Source organism: Myotis daubentonii, chromosome X (assembly GCF_963259705.1).
Source record: "Myotis daubentonii chromosome X, mMyoDau2.1, whole genome shotgun sequence".
NCBI lineage: Eukaryota > Metazoa > Chordata > Mammalia > Chiroptera > Vespertilionidae > Myotis > Myotis daubentonii.
In genome coordinates, this window is record NC_081861.1 from 128,897,734 (window position 1) to 128,912,981 (window position 15,248).

Genomic DNA, 15,248 nt, shown 5'->3' on the forward strand with positions numbered 1-15,248 from the left:
CTTTGAATTAAAATGAGCTTTGGTATAATAATTGCCACTTAGTTCAGAACATGAGTGAGTTTTCCCAAGGTCAAGATATCACCATGTGATAAATTGGAAAGTAGTTAAAGTCTCTGTGGGTAAAAAAGTTGGAGGGTCTTTTGGGGATATGCATGGGTGGGTTTGAGGTCACATGTGTGCTGGTTGAGGCCACTGTTGGTTTCACTTGGGTGACAGCCTTTTTAAGAAGTTCAAATTCAAGGACTAATTTGTTTTAACTTTACATCTTTTATTTGCACCTATCATGGTCATAAGTTAGCACTCTCTCATATTCTATAGAAGAGAGGGGGCTACATTTTGGAATTTGCCTTTTTTAAATTAAAATTTTTTATTTCAAAATAAGTATAGATTTTGCATGCAGTTATAAGAAATAATGCAGAGATCCACATACCCTTTACCCAGGTTCCCCCTATGGTAACATCTTATGAAATTGTAGTGCATGATCACAACCCGGACTATATTGATGTTAATATAGTCCACCAGGTTCCCCAGTTTTGCTAGTACTTGTGTGTATTTAGTTCTGTGTAGTTTTGTCACATGTAGATTTGTGTATCTACCACCACAGTAAGATACAGAACATTCCATCGCCAGTAGGATCCCTCTGTTGCCTTTTTTAACCACACCCACCTCCCCTTTACCCCTCCTCTTCCCTAACCTCTGGCAGCCACTATCAGGGATTGATTGGACGTGGAAGATTTCTAGCATCATTTACTTTAGCTGCTCAATTTAGAAACAAATGTCTGATAGTTGGCAGGCCCTGTAAGAGGCACCAGAGCACCTAACACACACATTCTCATCACCTGAGGTTACTCCTCTGCTGGGGTGCCATTTTCTTCTGAACCTGCAAAAAGAGTTGCATCTTCCAAACTGCTGACCTACAGTCTCTGATCTGATCTGTGAGGGCTTGGGGGTAGGATGTGTCATTGTCACTGTAAACACCAAAAGTACTTGTCTTGTTTCCAGAAACTGTTCTATATCCTCAGTCAGCTTTTGAGAAGCTCAGTCAGGAAACATGACCAAGAGCTTCTGACAGTTTGGGCTGTCACAATAATAATAGAAACTCTGGTCTGCTGTAGCATTTGACCTGGTTAAAGGGCAGGGAAGAACAAAGCAGTTATTAGCTGTAGATGAAAAGGAATCATTGGAATGAGCCTGATTAAGTTTTGGTTCTGTGGCTGCAGTTTAGCATTCAGGCCCCATTTCGAGGCAGGGGTGGGCACAGTGTCAGCGAAGGTACTGTTGTGTGTGTGTGGCCTCCCACAAGAAGGGAGGTATTCTCCCACCTCCAGAATATACAGGGCTGTGCCTTGCTTGTGAAGAACATTTGCCTCAGACCTTTGTTTTCTTTGGGTCTGGAGATGTCTAAGGTGGTGTTATGCCCAGGGTTCGGGGTCCCCAATAATCCACCACCAGGGAGCCTCTTCCCATGCAAAAGCAAGGAGTCTTTATTAATTTTATTAATCAAACCTAGGTTTGGCTCCCAGCCTCTGTCCGACGCAGCGGTAAGGCAAGAGAGCGTGTCCCAGGAGAACAAAGGTTATATAGGGCTAGTTATTTGGGTGGGCTTAGGGGGTGACGTGGGTTACAGAGATTGGTCATTTAGGTCAGGGTTTTTCATCAGGGTCTTACAGCACAAAGGTCAGGAAGTGACCAGAACATTCTGAGGCTTGGGCCGTCCCCCACTATAGCCTTATCAGGACCTTAGCTGCATTCCTGGAGCTTCATTGGTCCACTCAGGTGGTGGTTGGGGAAGTTAGGTCAATACCGGCATTCTTGTGGTCACTCAGAAAAGGAGGGGGCTTGGGCTGAGGGCCCAGCCCTACAAGGCAAGATAGGGGAGAAGGAGGGGAGTATGTTTCTGCTTTGTCCTTTCAGTGGCTATTGCCAAAATATGAATTTCATGTTTTTCAGTCTAACAAGCTAGTTTGTAAATGTTGGAGGCATTGATAGAAGGGGTTAGTCTATGGAAGCTTTTCATACTGTGGAAGCTAAGCACCAGCTGTATGTATTAGGAAGTCCATAAAGAAATACTGAGGTTTAGTTTGCTCTTATTTTTACAAGAAGACTATACCAGAAAACTATAATTCCTGAAGCTAATAATTTAACATATATGTTATTTGCATTGCGAGAAATGATAATTGGCCGTTATGAAATCAACCACTACATACTTGAGTGCCTACTACTCGAGTGCAAGGCTGAATGGCTACCTCACACACAGGCCCTGCTTTCCAGGGTGTTGGGGTCTCTTTGAGCCCCTAAGACAGCAAATAAAAAGTGAAGTAACACTGATGGTCTGTATAAATGATGACTGAGTGGTAGAAAGTAATGCTGCTCAGAGTTGGGGATGCTTCTTGGTACCCAGGGTATGAGGGCAGGCTCTGTGAAGGGGGACAGACTTACCTGGATTTGGAAGTTAGATTTGCTTAGGTAGAGGCAGAGATGTGCAGGGAAATCACATGGGGACTGCTGATAGCTGAGCATAGATTCGGCCTGGCTACAGTAGAGTGTTTATTCTGGCATTGGCGGGGGAGGGGGGGTGAGGAGGAGGAGACTAGAAATGGAAGTCAGGACTGATCAGGTCTATAAATTCAGATATCGCTGATGGAGCTTTTGGGACAAATGAGATGAAGAAAATATGGGTGTCAAGAGTCAGATTATTTGATAGTTCTAATGAGAGACAGTGAGAGAGAGCCTGAATTAAACTGCTCACAAAAGAATTGTGAAAGAAGGGATAGATGAAGAAGCAGCAATGCGAGAGCATTATGGCTTGGCCTCTGTAACAGATTGGATTTGGGAGTGGGTAGGAGGAGAGAATGATTTGTTAGTTATGAGGTTTTAAAGTTGGGTGGCTGGGGAAAAACTGAGTTGGGTAGAAATAAGCATGTCTGGAGGAAGAACTGGTTTGGGGGCAAATGTGATGAATTCATTAAAGCATGTTGAGTTTGAGCTTTGGTCAGACATCCCCATGTCAGTGCTGGATGAAGGTTGAAAATGGAGGGCTGAGGCTGGGGAGGCAGGCAGGATGGCAGGTAGGGATTAGGACTTTCCATGAGACAAGAACACAGAGTTGGAGTCTGCACACCTGGGTTTGAGTGCTGCGGATTCTGCTGCTGCTTGGCTGGGTGGCCTTCTATAAACTACAGACTCTGAACTTCAGCTTCTGTATCTGTAAAGAACACCAAATCTCTACCAACTTCCTCATCTTGTCTTCAAAAATTATATAAAATCACTGGGTGGGCTGCAAAAAGATAGAGATGCTTATTTCTAATGTTTGTGTAGAAGTGATAAAGCCAACAAGAAAAAGAAAATCCTTACCATGAGAAAAAAGAACCTAGAGCTGAAGATCAAATCCTGCTGCGGGAAGCCCGCATGTATATAAAGGAAAAGTGGAATCTTGCAACATCACAGGAGCCAATAACAGCTTTATTGAGATATAATTTATGTACCGTATATAAAGGGAGGAGAGGATTTTGAGCAAAATGTCTTTAGGCCCAAATGCAGACGTGCTCTTTAGGAGAATAGGACATTGCAGAGCGACTGGCTCTCTTCAGGGCTGCTTTTGTATCTCTGCTTTTGTGGCATGTGTTTATTGCTTTGAATCAAGAAGGAAATTACTTGTACCAGAATGTTTTGTTAGTGCTTCAGACAATTGAAGCTGTCCAAATGTGGGCTGCAGTGAATAGCAGAACACAGTCCTGAAAGCCATTCGCAATCTTCAGTGTTAGCTATAAATAAATATGTTCCTCTTAATAAAGCTATAATTTTAAATTATTATGATATTAAATTAGAGAACATGGCTTTTTCAGACCCTGTGTGGGTAGCTACCAGCATCTGTCAGCCCACGATAATTTAGAATGAAATCAGTTGGTCCCAAACTAAGTTGTTGATGTCAGTTTGAGATATTGTTTGTATCAGACTACACAACCATATTTCAAGGAACATAATAGAAAACATAGATGAGCTCCAACACAGGCCTGTGCATGAATAGAAGCAAAAATTAAATTGTCCGGTTTTCTCTTGCTGACGGAAGACTCTATGTTCCAATTGAATAGAAGATTATAGGCTTCGAAGTCAAGTGCCATAACATTTACTTTTATTATGCCATATATTGCAGCTCCCCTGGCATGGCGGGATTTATTGTTATACTTCAATACTGCGGAGACTTCCCATTTCTTTTCCACTAAAGCACAAGGCAGCCAGCCTCCAGGTGGGAAGCAGCCCGGGAACTAAGCATCTAGTTTCAACTAATAGACTTATAAAAAGACCTTCTCATTCTTCTTCAGTTGCTTGCCTTCTTTGTTTTAACTTGTTTTTTCCCATTCAATTTGAGTCTTATCAAACTGTTCCCACTTCCATCTCTTTAAATGGACACCACCCCTTTTTCACTTGAGGAAGCAGAGGATTTCCCCTCCATCTTCCCCTCCCCACCCACAGACCCATACTTCACTTGGTAGTCAGCTTGAGGCCAAGTGTCAAAAGCTTTAAAGTCAATGGATTTAGGATGAGGATCTGGTTTAAAAGCTATGAAGACTAACTTTAACTTGCCCTCAGTCTCTCACAGATGCCTCTAGGCCTATTCATTTGGACCATGAAATCAAAAAGCATTTTCCTACACCCCGAGAATGCTATTAAGAGCTAATCAATTTGGGGTGCTGACAAGTTTCTAAAACTGGATTGTGGCGATGGTCGCACAATTCTGTAAATTTACTAAAAATGCCCAAGTTGTATTCTTAAAATGGGTGACCTTCATGGTATACAAAGTGTACCTCAATAAAGCTGTTAAAAATGGGGTGGGGGAGGGGGAAAGCTAATTGTAATTCTCTTAGCGCTCACTCTGAGGTCTTAATGTCAAAAAAGATACACACACACAAGTAATTTATAAGTAAGGGGTTAAAAATGCCCCTTTGACCCACTGTATAAAATAGTTGTATTTAGACTAATAGCCATTATATTTGGTGTTTCTGAGTCCTCTGTAAACCAGTCTTTTATAAATAGCATTATGTTGTGTGTGTGTTTTAAGTTTTTAAATCGTTATTGTTGAAAGTATTACATATGTCCCCTTTTATCCCCCATTGACCTCTTCTACCCTGCCCCGCCTCTGCCCCAGGCCTTCACCACCCTATGTCTATGTCGATGGGTTATTCATATATGTATACAAGTTTTTGGTTGATCTCTTCCCCCCCACCCCCATTCCCTCACCCCACCTTCCCTCTGAGATTCTGCAGTCTGTTCCATGCTTCTATATCTCTGGATGAATTTTGTTCATGAATTTATTTTGTTCATTAGATCCCACATATGAGTGAGATCATGTGACACTTGTCTTTTTCTGACTGGCTTATTTTGCTTAGCATAATGCTCTCCAGGTTCCTCCATGCAGTCTCAAAGGGTAAGAGTTTCTTCTTTTTTACTGCTGCATAGTATTCCATGGTGTAAATGTACCACAGCTTGTTTATCCACTCATCTACTGATGGGCACTTGGACTATTTCCAGATCTTAGCTATTGTAAATTGTGCTGCTATGAACATAGGGGTGCATATATTCTTTCTGATTGGTGTTTCAGAATTCTTAGGATATACTCCTAGAAATGGGATCACTGGGTCAAATGGCAGCTCCATTTTAAAATTTTTGAGGGACCTCCATACTGTTTTTCACAGTGGCTATACCAGTCTGCATTCCCACCAGCAATGTACTAGGGTTCCCTTTTCTCCACATCCTTGCCAGCACTTGTCATTTGTTGATTTGTTGGTGATAGTCATTCTGACAGGTGTGAGGTGATAGCCTCATTGTCATTTTAATTTACATCTCCCTGATGATTAGTGACTTTGAGCATTTTTTCATATGTCTCTTGGCCATCTGTATGTCCACTTTGGAGAAGTGTTTATTTAGGTTCTTTGCCCATTTTTAAATTGGATTGTTTGTCTTCCTTTTGTTAAAGTGTATGAGTTCCTTATATATTTTGGATATTAACCCCTTATTGGATGTATCATTGACAAATATGTTTTCCTATGCAATGGACTCTCTTTTCATTTTGTTGATGGTTTCTTTTGCTGTGCAGAAGCTTTTTATTTTGATGTAGTTCCATTTGTTTATTTTCTCCTTAGTTTCATTTGCCCTAGGAGATGTATCGGTAAACAGGTAAACATATTGCTATGAGAGATGTCTGAGATTTTGCTGCCTATGGTTTCTTCTAAGATTTTTATAGTTTCATGACTTACATTTAGGTCTTTTATCCATTTTGAGTTTATTCTTGCACATGGTATAAGTTGATGGTCTAGTTTCATTTTTTGTCAAATGCTTTTTCTGCGTCTATTGATATGATCATGTGATTTTGTCCTTCAATTTGTTTGTGTGATGTATCACCTTTATTGACTTGTGAATATTGTACCAGCTTTGCATCCCTGGAATAAATACCACTTGGTCATGGTGTATGATCTTTTTAATCTATTGCTGGTTCTGATTTGCTAATATTTTGTTGAGAATTTTAGCATCTATGTTTATCAGGGATATTGCCCTGTAATTCTCTTTCTTTGTAGTGTCTTTATCTGATTTTGGAATTAGGATAATGCCGGCCTCATAAAAAATAAATAGCACTATGTTTTAGATGTGTTAAGAAAGCTCTCTACAAGCATGGGGGGGTGGGTACCCTTTTGTAATACAAATAGGTTCCCTTAAGGTGTTAAATAAGGATATTGTTTTACAAAGACTTTTTTATTGAGTTTAGAGAGAGAGAGAGGGAAAAACATCAATTTGTTGTTCCACTTATTTATGCATTCATTGATTGATTCTTTTCTGTGCCCTGATCCAGATCAAACTTGTAACCTTGGCATGTCTGGATGATGTTTGAACCAACTGAGCTACCTGGCCAGGGCTACAAAGCTTTCTTAAATTGAGGCCCAGCTGGCCCAGCCGGTGTGGCTCAGTGACTGACCGTCAACCTATGAACCAGGAGGTTATGGTTCGATTCCCCTGATCAGGGCACTGCCCAGATTGCAGACTTGATCCCCAGTGGGGAACATGTAGGAGGCAGTGGATCAATGATTCTCATCATTGATGTTTCTATCTCTCCCTCTGCTTTTCTCTCTGAAATCAATAAAAGTATTTTTTTAATTGAGATCCAGCTGGACATTGATAAGTATGATTACAGCTGTAGTTATAGAATATTCACAAAATGTTTGGAAGACTTAGGAGTGTTTTCTAAGAATATTTGTAAGTAGAATATATCTTTATAATCCTGATTCCTCTTTTAGGTACAATTTGCAGATAGTTGCTTCTGAAGAATGTAGCTGTGTATTTAATGTCCTAGTGTGAGAACCATTCCTCCAGTACAGTTATGAGTGTATGCTCCCTTTCTTCATCTGCCTTCTCCTATCTTCCTGAGGTTATAGTGCAGGGGTCCTCAAACTTTTTAAACAGGGGGCCGGTTCACTGTCCTTCCCTCAGACTGTTGGAGGGCCGGACTATAGTTTAAAAAAAAACTATGAACAAATTCCTATGCACACTGCACATATCTTATTTTGAAGTAAAAAAAAACAAAACGGGAACAAATACAATATTTGTATTTGCATGTGGCCTGTGGGTCGTAGTTTGAGGACCCCTGTTATAGTGGGTGAAATAATAGCAGCCAGAGCGAGCAAGGGGAAGGAAAGAAGGAACTAACAGTGACTGGGGTGCCACCTAGACATCTTGTATGTTTTGAGTATTCTCATCATCACCAGCCCTGTAAGGGAGATGTAATGACTCTCATTTTCATCGGGAAGGGACAGGGGATAAAGAAAGCCAGGTAATTTGGGCAAGGTTAACGGGCTAGTGAGTAGCAGAGTTTGATTTGAACCCAGGTCTCCCTGATCCCTGGGCCAGATATTTCAGTGCATGAAGTTGGTCTGCATCAGCAGTTCTCAACCACTTTCCCCAGATGTTGAATGACGTCTGGAGATATTTCTGGTTGGCACAGCATGGAGGTGGGGGTGGGATCTACTGGCATCTAGTGGGTAGAAACCAAGGGAACTACTAAACATTCCACAGTACACAGGACAACCCCAAAATAAGGACCAGTCTGGCCCTAAATGTCAACAGCACCAAGTTTGAGAAAGCCTGGCTGGTGTCAAGAATCTGATGGTGAATTGGGAACTGCTGGGCCAAGGACAGTGTCCCCTCAAGTGCAGGCTTGTGGCCCATCTCATTTCCTGAGAATCTCTATAAAACACAATTTTAAATAGTTTCAGAGTTTTTTGCAACTGATGACTTTATATGAAAAAAAGTAAGTATATTTGAAGTAATTGAATATCAACCAAGAAAGTCTCCATGACCTTTGAGAGAGTACTCTTCCTCAGGCTTATGGTAAATCACTTGCTCTAGAAAAAAATGATATGATTTGAGTCTGATTTTTACATGGGAGGATTTTTATATTTGGGATTAGATACTCCCAAGATCTAATATTCAGTGTTTAAGTGAGTATTAAATAAAAAGACAATAAACATGAAATTTAATTAATGCTATATTATAAATTTGTGCTCTGTATACTGAAGCTTTTCATGATATATATGAAGCCATTTAATAGTGACTATTACCACAAAATTTTTGTTATGATACCAAATCTCTATAAACAAGTGATTGAATTCAAAAGCTTTTGGCATTTTTGCCTTTTCCCATAAGAAATCATTTCTTGGAGTCTTTGGACAGATTTGCAGGGAAGACTTAGATCCCTGGCTTTGAGCTATTGGTTTTCCTGTCCTTTTTTATATTTTAAATTTCCCCTTTGATCCTTGTAGCATTTCAGGTCAGTTAAAGTGAATTCTCGGCTTTAATAGGACAACATATACTGTGTCCTGTCTGTCTTAAAGAACCTCCAGGAGTGACATTTGGAGTGTTCCAGATGGACTTCTGGCTGACTGTGTGTGTGAGTGAGCCGTGCCTCTCAGCTCTCTTGGGGCTAGCTGCTCTGACATGAGAACTTACATGCAAGGGCCACGGCTCACTCCTACAGTGTCTCTTTACCAGTGACCTTCAGACACGGCCTTGGGGATCAAGAATGTGGCTGACATTACCCATGCAGAAAAGAGGAAGATGTGATCTCTGTTATGTCAGGGTCAAGTCTGTGAATGAGGCTGTGAAGTGTGTGTGTGTGTGTGTGTGTACATGTGCCACTCTGGATCCTATTCAGGGACACAAATCATGATCAGACTTCACTTTCTATCAGGATATTTGAGAAGCAATATGCATTTCTCAAGCATAATGACAAAAAGCAAAAGAGATTGTGCTTAGTCAAGTAAGTGCTTTATACCAAGGAAGTGAAACAGATTGAACTTCTTGACTCCTGTTAATTCAGAACAGGTTCTATGCCTGGACCTCTCCCTGCAGTGCCTCTGCCCTGGTTTCTGACTTTTCACCTAAGACTCTTGGGGCTCAAAGCTAGGTTTGCGCTGAGTAAATGAGCTCAAGCTGGCAACCAACACTGGTTTCAAAATCAGCTCACAAACCTCAAGGAGATGGGCTGGCGGCAAGGCCTATCCCCAGTATTCCCAAGAGTCTGATCCCAGATGTAAACCAGGGGTGTCCACTAAGAGACCTTCGCAGAAACATTGGCCCACACCAAAACCGAAGTGCTCACCTCTGCCTGCTTGGTCCCCCTTAGGGCAGTCCTGGCATTTGGCAGTCCATCGCATTGGCTGGGTTTGTACTTAGGTTTGATGGGTTCCATACACATCTTTTACCCCATCACATCCAATAAGCACAAAAGTAACAAACATTCAACGTATCAGTAGCAAAAGTATCATGAATACTATAGAAACACAGGTGTACATTAAATAAATCAAAGTAAGGAGATGGTAACAAATGTTGCATAGCCTCATGAGAGTATTTGAGGGTATGAATTATTCTCAGTCACAAAAAGTGAACAATGCCATGCTGCCTGAGCCACCTACAGCTATTAGCCTGCTCAGAGGAAAAGTAACTGACAGGTGAGAGGAGTGGAGGGACATTAAGGTGTGTAGCAAGCTCAGTTCAGACAGCCCTTGGCTTGGAGAGCTTCACAGTACTCAGTAGTCATTTGCATTAGTGGTCCAGCCCAGAAGCTTACCTGTGTGCAGAGGCAGCATATGCTCCCCTGGGATTTTGGTTGCCTGCCTCTCTGTGGTCAGGGCCCACGAATTCTTCCTTCAGCCCAATGACTTGAGCATTTCTGCTTTTGCTACATGCTGAGACCATTTATACTAGTAGCTTTGAGCATACAAATGTAGAGGGGTTAAAGTAAGCTATGCACAGCAAAGGGACTTATATAGTGCTTGTTACATTCACAGTGTGCTCAGCTGAGGCCTCTGAACTAGGGAATGAATGCGGAGGCAAGAAGAGAACAGGTGATGTTCAGCTCTGATTGCACATGGCATTTATTTGACCTGAAGTACCCCCTCTGCCCACTGCCTGTGGCTCAAAGATTGGCAGGGCCCAATTATGGCTTCCATTTGACTTGGAAATATCCAGGGGGCTATACCACCTGCCAGAAAACCATGCTCAAGTGCCCCTTAGCCATACTAAAAGCATAATAAACAAACTACACGTTATTAAGTAGGAAAGCTGAATTATCAACCCCTTTCTCTAGCCATATACTTTTGTTTAAGGTATGGTCTAGAGCAGTGGTTGGCCTTCTCAGCCCCTTGCTATCTTTGATTCACTGAATGAGAAAAGTGATGAGCACTTGAGGAGTGAGGTCGGTGAGACCCACTAGAAGGTTATTAGATCTGGTGATGACAAGCTAAGGATGAGGTGTAAGGGAGCCCAGATTTAGAACCAAAAGAAGTCTCTTTATTTAGTTATGAGGCGACCTGCAGAGATGCTCTTTGTCCCCTGAGGCCTGAGCCATCTCTCCCTGAGGTTGTTCATAATCTTTGGAATTTCATAGAATCATCTACCAAACAAAATAGGCTTTTAATGTGAGGAAGTGCTGATTTTCATTTCACTAATTAAACACATTTTAAAAAATGATTGCCATCGCTCGTCCAGTGTGCCTCAGTGGTTTAGCATTATCCCATGCACCAGGATGTCGGCGGTTCACATGCCCCAGTTGCAGTTGCTGGCTCAATCCCCGGTAGGGGGTGTGCAGGAGGCAGCCAATTGATGTTGATGTTTCTCTCTTATCGATGTTTCTCTCTCCCTCTCCCTTCCTCTCTCTCTCTAAAATCAATAAAAACATATTTAAAAAACAAAACAAAAATATGAATGCCATCACCTGGTAGAAAGGATATAATCTCCAAGTTTTTTTAAATGAACAGATTTAGCTTACCGGGAGACTCACGATGTTGGCCTTCTTTTTCTCCTTATGACTGGCGATAACTTTATCATGGACGCATGCATACCAGTTCATGAGGTGGCATTTGAAAACCACAGGTCAGGCACTTGTCTGCAGAGATGAGGGGGGAGAGGAGAAATGTCAGTGGGAGTGCATACAAAAGGCCCCAGAGAGAGGCCGGTGTTGAAGCTCTGGCAAAAACTCACCACCCAGATATGTACAATTAGATTACCTTTTTTATAGAGATACAGTTGCTTGTGATTTTTTAAAAAATCACTCATGGAATGTCAGAGTTTTAAGAGCACTTTAACTACTTTGTACCGCTGTCCTCTGTTTCCCCCGGGGCTGGAGAATGGAGCCCACCAGTCCTTCTAGCAGTTGGGGAGGCACTACCCTCCTTGCATGCAGTGAAAAGGGCACTGGGCTTCAGACAGGTGGTATCTCCTCCTCAGATTTTTTACTCAGCATAAATATGGGCTTCTGTGTAATTCTGGACATTAGGATGTTGTTTCACACGTGCATGAAAATTTTCTGTGTCGGACTGCTCTTCCTTTGTCTAAGTAGAGTGCATTGACTAAGATGGAATGCCCTGTGTGACTTTCTCACTAAAAGGAAACTGACCCTCAGCCCGTTTGCATATCCCCCTACATCAGACCATTGGACTTGCCTCACACCCCTTTTGATTTTGGTTTTTCATCTTTAAACCAGAGGCTTGGATAAAATGATCAAAGGGGCTCAGGTCAAACTCTCAGCCTTATTTCTCTGAATCTGTTTCTTTTAGCTGAGTTGTCTGGACGTTGAGAAAACTGCTCTTTTGGTAACCTCTGAATCCTCTTTAAGATAAAATAGCGTATTCTTTTATTTGTCTCTTTTCCTCAATTCCTTTAGTTCTATTAGTTCCTTTAACCTAGAATTGATCATTTGTCCCTTTCTGAGGTCTCATCTAGGCTTTCTTTGGCCTAAAGATTTTTGCTTATAAAAGATTTGCTGGCCACCTTAGTCAGTTTGGCTCAGTGGATAGAGTGTCGGCCTGTGGACTGAAGGGTCCCAGGTTCAATTCAGTCAAGGGTACATACCTTGGTTATAGGCTCCTCCCCAGCCCGGGCCCTGGTCAGGTGCATGCAGGAGGCAGTTAATCGATGTGTTTTTCCCACATTGATATAACATAAACCAGCTGGCTAAGATTTTGATGGCTACATCTGGAATCAATCATTTCATACCTATTCTACTCAGTCGTGTCTTTATTTTAAAGAGTTTCTCCCATGTATATGTTAGCATATGGTTTTTTTTATATATATTTTATTGATTTTTTACAGAGAAGAAGGGAGAGGGATAGAGAGCTAGAAACATCGATGAGAGAGAAACATTGATCAACTGCCTCCTGCACACCCCCTACTGGGGATGTGCCCGCAACCAAGGTACATGCCCTTGACCGGAATCAAACCTGGGACCCTTCAGTCTGCAGGCTGACGCTCTATCTACTAAGCCAGACCAGTCAGGGCGAGTATATGTTTTGATCATTCATATACTAATGCCCCCCAATTACAAAGGGAATGGGTGCTTACTTTAAAAAAATAAAAGAACCCAGGAAGCTAGAAAGTACAGTCCCCTAGTATCTCAATCTCTCCCTGACATAATTACTGTTCATTTGTTACACATACTTTTAGAAATGGATGAATTTTTTAATGTGATCATGTTATATATACGGTTCTGATTCATTATTTTTTTTACTAAGTAATGCATGCTTAACATCTTTCCATGTAAGTCACATAGATCAACCTTATACTTTTAAAGGCTAAGTAATATTCTATTGTATGATTCTACCATAATCAGTTCTCTAGAAGCAATGCGCGAAGAGGAGCCTAAAACAGGAATCTGAGAATGGGATTACTTGTACCTTAGGGGGCCATGGAAACTTCTCAGACTACACATAGTGATCATCTTCTTATGTGTTCTCTCTTCAAACTTATCTCTTGAGAGCCCTGGTGTCATCCTGTTTCTCCTTTTCCTGTTCCCCTTTTCCAATTGCCCTCTCCTATTTTATATGGCAGAGCCAATTTCTTGTCCAGTCCAGGGGTATAAAAACCCCTGGTGCAAACTAAGAGACAGTTCTAAGATTGGTGTTGGAATTGAGAAAGTGAGTGACTCTACCAACTGGACAAAAAATCCATTTACAAGTCAGTTGGTTTCCAATTCATTGCTTCTAGCAAAATTGAAAAAAATCTCTACTGAGCTTTACATTGATGGATTGTTAAAAATAGTTCTTGATGATTCTAGACCACTCTCTGAGTTGTGGTATATAACTTGAAAGGACTTCAAAGAACCGACTGACTTTGTGATAAAATTTTTTACATTTCCATCTACCACTATTTATGTGAACAAAGTTTCTTGGCTCTTACAACTATAAAATGAAAAATAGGAATAGAATTGGTATCAAACCATGTCATTTTTGTGCTAAGTAATAATCATCCAATATGCATGAAGTATCTGGGGGGGACCCAATAAAATTCTATGTTTTATGCTTATAAATTATCAAAATGTGTGGTATGTGTATATACATATGTTTTGATCATTCATATACTAATGATTATAATTATAACTCAGTCCAGAAGAAAAATAATATTTACACTTAGAGTGTTATGATTTCAGGAAATAAAATCATAAATTTCTATTTACATGCATTTTATAGCATAAAAGATAATAATTAACAAAGGCCAAAAATACATAAAATTCAGCAGTGGAAGTATAATGGAATACAAATTCCAGAAGGGGAAAGGAATGATGCAAAATTTTCAACTGTTAAAGAAAAGCTTATTCATGACCCTTTTTATTTTAACTATTTTTAAGTATATTTTATTGATTTTTTACAGAAAGGAAGGGAGAGGGATAGAGAGTTAGAAACATCGATGAGAAACATTGATCAGCTGCCTCCTGCACACCCACTACGGGGGATGTGCCCACAAACAAGGTACATGCCCTTGACTGGAATCGAACCTGGGACCCTTCAGTCCGCAGGGTGATGCTCTATCCACTGAGCCAAACCAGTTAGGGCTATTCATGACCTTTTTAAATTGATGATGGTAGTTGTTACATTGCTGTGGTATTCAAATACATATTGAATGTATTTAAGAGAACAATAAAGTTATGTTTTAAAATATCAATATTTAGATTATAGCAAAGTATATCCTTTGTGACTAAAACTTATACAAAATTTTAGATGTCAACTTAAGATATGTGAGGGGATACATGGGTTTTCAAAATCATTTTAGAAGGTACACTGGCAAAACAGTCTGAAGACCACTGGCCTCATAAGTATATCATTCTACACTTAGATAAACATTTCTACAGGTTAATTTGTAGAAGTGGAATATGTGAAGGTTTACACATTTACCTTTAGCAATAGGTATTGCCAAATGGCATCTCAAAAAGGTTGTGCAAGGTTCCTGAGAACTACTATTTCCAGTAAAAGAAATACACTTTTATTAAATCTTTTTGCATAGCAAGTTGGGCCTATGTTGAACAGTTTTTAAAGGCATGAAAATGTGACAGGTTGCTTTTCCCCACTTAACATGGCTTATTATTGATTCACATGAAGCACTTTACCTCTCCTCAGTGCTAGACTTCAATAAGACATATGCACCCTTCTCCTGATCTAAATTTGGTCCCCATGCTATCATTGCTAATTTCATCTTTTTACCTTGCTTTCATAGTAGCTAGCAGTTGAGAGAGAGAGAGAGAGAGAGAGAGAGAGAGAGAGAGAGAGAGAGAGAGAGGATTCTCTTAGGGGGCTCGAAGCAGGGACCATCGCTATTTTGTCTATCCCTGTATCCCCCCCATACCTAGCCTGGAGATTGGCTCATAGTTCTCACTCAGTAAATATGCCTTCAGTGAATGGACTGAACATGAATGAGAAGAACTACCACGATGT

The 15,248-nt window shown here is 40.8% G+C and overlaps 1 protein-coding gene across 5 annotated transcripts in view; it reads left to right on the forward strand.

Annotated features, from left to right (window-relative positions):
- Positions 1-15,248, forward strand: part of SH3KBP1 (SH3 domain containing kinase binding protein 1) — a 328,918-nt gene that overhangs the window by 295,273 nt on the left and 18,397 nt on the right. The window lies entirely within an intron of this gene.